This window comes from Gracilinanus agilis, chromosome 1 (assembly GCF_016433145.1).
Source record: "Gracilinanus agilis isolate LMUSP501 chromosome 1, AgileGrace, whole genome shotgun sequence".
NCBI classification, from domain to species: domain Eukaryota; kingdom Metazoa; phylum Chordata; class Mammalia; order Didelphimorphia; family Didelphidae; genus Gracilinanus; species Gracilinanus agilis.
In genome coordinates this window covers 637,014,112-637,017,612 of record NC_058130.1, presented here as the reverse complement: position 1 = coordinate 637,017,612, position 3,501 = coordinate 637,014,112, and positions in this window count along the sequence as shown.

The following is a 3,501-nucleotide window of genomic DNA, read 5'->3' as shown; positions in this document are numbered from 1 at the left end:
TGATCTAGCACAGGGATTTACTTACTTAAATACCTAGAATGGACCAGTTTCATTTAGCCATAGTTATCTAGTGATATTTTCTCAGTAACATCCTGGCATTTACCAGTAGAACAGATGACAATCTGTGGCAATTGCTTTTGAGGAACTAAGTCCATAAGCATTTATTAAGTACCTTCTATGTAATAAATATTGGCTTATACCACAGTTTAAACATCTAAAATACCTCTAAGGTCTGGGGATACAAAGAAAGATAAAAAAACTCCCAAGGAGCTCACATTCCATTGGAAAGGTAACATGTAAACAATTATGCAGAAAGTGAATGTATGTATGGCCTCTTCTTTTCCGTATGTGCTGCATGAATAAGACAAGATAGATATAAATATAGATATATGTGTTTTATATATGTGTATATATGTGTGTGTGTGTAGGCATACATGTCTGAAATAAGAAATATATTTGGGCTGCATATATGAGGGGAAGAAATATGGTTTACATTCTCATTCACATCCATCCATATATGTGTAAATGTATTCATGTAAAAATATATATATATGTATATATGAGTGTGAATATAAACCCCATCTCAAAGCCCCCTGGTATTAAACCCTGTCCCATTGATAGAGATGAATAATTAAATATAAATATATATGAATGAATGACAAATTATGTATTTATCTTGTGTTGTGTATATAAAGAGAGAGAGAAAGACTATATATACATATACACATATGTGAATGTTAACCTTATCCCAAAGCCCATTGGATTGGGACTCTCCTCATTGATGGAGATGAATAATGATGATGATATATGTATATATATATACATTTATGTATATATATATGTGTATAGATTATATATATGAATGAATGAATGATGAATTTTGTATTTATTTTGTGTGTCTCTGTTTATAGAGGAGACACACAGACTGCACACACATACACACGTACACACATATGTGACTATTTACCCTATCTCAAAGACCATTGGTATGACACTTTTTCCTCATTGGTGGAGATGAATACCCTGTCCTGTGTGAGGGCTGGGGAGGAGCTGGCTAGAACAGGAGAGCTCTAACTACAGCAAGTTATCATAGTTGTGACCAGGTGGGGTTTATACCAGGAATGCAAGGCTGGTTCAATATTGGGAAAACCATCCACATAACTGACCATATCAATAACCAAACCAAGAGAAACCACATGATTATCTCAATAGATATAGAAAAAGCCTTTGACAAAATACAACACCCATTCCTATTGAAAACACTAGAAAGTATAGGAATAAAAGGGCCTTTTCTTAAAATAATAAGCAGTATTTATTTAAAACTATCAGCAAGTATCAGTTGTAATGGGGATAAATTAGAAGCTTTCCCAATAAGATCAGGAGTGAAGCAAGGGTGCCCATTATCACCTCTATTATTTAACATTGTACTAGAAATGCTAGTTTTAGCAATAAGAAAAAAAAGAAATGGAAGGAATTGAAGTAGGCAATAGAGAGACTAAACTATCACTCTTTGCAGATGATATGATGGTATACTTAGAGAATCTTAGAAAATCAATTAAAAAGCTAGTGGAATTAATCAACAACTTTAGCAAAGTTGCAGGATACGAATAAACCCATATCAATCATCAGCATTTCTATATATTTCCAACAAAAATCAGCAGCAAGAGTTAGAAAGAGAAACTCCCTTTAAAATCACTCCAGACTATATAAAATATTTGTGAATCTATCTGCCCAGACAAGTACAGGAATGATGTGAACACCACTACAAACACTTTCCACACAAATAAAACTAGATATAAACAATTAGAAAAACATTAATCACTTATAGGCAGGATGAGTTAATATAATAAAAATGACAATCCTACCTAACTTAATAGAACAGGAGAGTTCTAGCCTTCTTCAGTCCTCTTAAGGTGACTGCAGGGAGCCATATTTCTCCAGAAGAACAAACCAACCAATAATGTTAAAAATATACTTATTAAAAATTATCATAGACACATTTTACTTCATACAAGAAAAGGTAATTAATTAAAACAGAGGAGAGCATGAAGAAAGCCAGTTAAAGGAAGAAGGGAAAGGTAGATAGCAAAGTGATGCATGGAAATAGAAGAGCATGGGACGTAGAGTTAGGAAGTGCTAAGTTCAAATCCTGCCTCAGACACGTATCACAGGCTAGTCACTGACTGTCTCATTTCCAGTCTCCCCGACCCACCAATAAAAATTAGAATAATAATAGTATTTACCTCACAAAGTATTAAATGAAATAAAGTTTGTAATTCACTTTACCTATGTTAACATTCTATATAAATGCTATTATTATTGATTATTATATTAGCAATCATTGAGTATAAAATAAAGATACCCTCTGGATCATGGATAGATACACAGGGTCCTGGCCTTTGATGGTTTGATCTTTTAGTTCTGGCAGAAGGAAGAAGCAGAGCAATGATCCAAGAGAGAGGTGCCATTTTGCCCTGACACTCAATTTAGGCCATGTTCTTGGTCACTCTTGGATCACCTGAGCTATCTCACATAGGAAGGTTATTCCTGGGTATCAAAGAGGAGCAGATTTTTTGGAATGGGCAAGCTCTCAGTCACCTCTAATTGGTAGAGACCTTAGCAAATAGGTATTTGATGAGCTGAGGCTAAATATTTCTAAGAAGGGAAATGACAAGTTTAGAGGCTTCTTTAAAAGAAGGGTCAGGGAATGTGTACAGGCAGGAGGAAGTATCCCTAGAATGGAGATAGCCTGTTGCAAGAATGACTAGCTTCCTCCCCACCCTCTCTTCCTACCCCCTTAACCCAGAGTTTTCTGGCCCACCATCAGATGTGAATTTACTATGATGGTTGGTAGGTTCAGAAGCACATAGCTGGCTTTCAGTATCTTCTCCACTCATTTGTTTTGATATTTCGTTTTTCAGAGTAGGCTGATGGCTATTTGCTCATTAATTTCACTTGGACAACCTTACTTTTCTCATCCCCTTCTTTCATTGTTTTTCTCCTTTCCTGTCTTCCTGTAATTATAGCTTCAGTTTTGGTCTTTCATCATTAAGGCTGACAAATTACCATGTTGCACATGGATTTTTTCAAAATCACACAGCCCCATCTGGGTTCCTGAATGGTTATTTCAACAACCTTCCAACTCAGCCCTTGGACAAAGGTTATCAATCACTTTATCTGATTAGTGTCCTAAGGCAAATTATTTTAAGATAAATTCTGCATGATAATGGAGGCATCTGGAACTCAACATGCCTGAAGCAGGACTTTTCTTTCTCCCTTACTCCCACCTACCCCAAACCCTCCTCTCTTCCTCACTTTCCTATTTCTGTAGAGGACATCACCATTCTTCCCGTCACCCAGGATTTGCAGCTTCATAGGCAAATTCACTCTTCTGTCTCCTTTACCTCTTGTTGTTGTTCCATCATTTCAGTCATGTCTGATTCTTCATGACTCTCCCCCTTCCCCACTCCCTCCTTTCCCCCCCCTCCTCCTCTCTTCCTT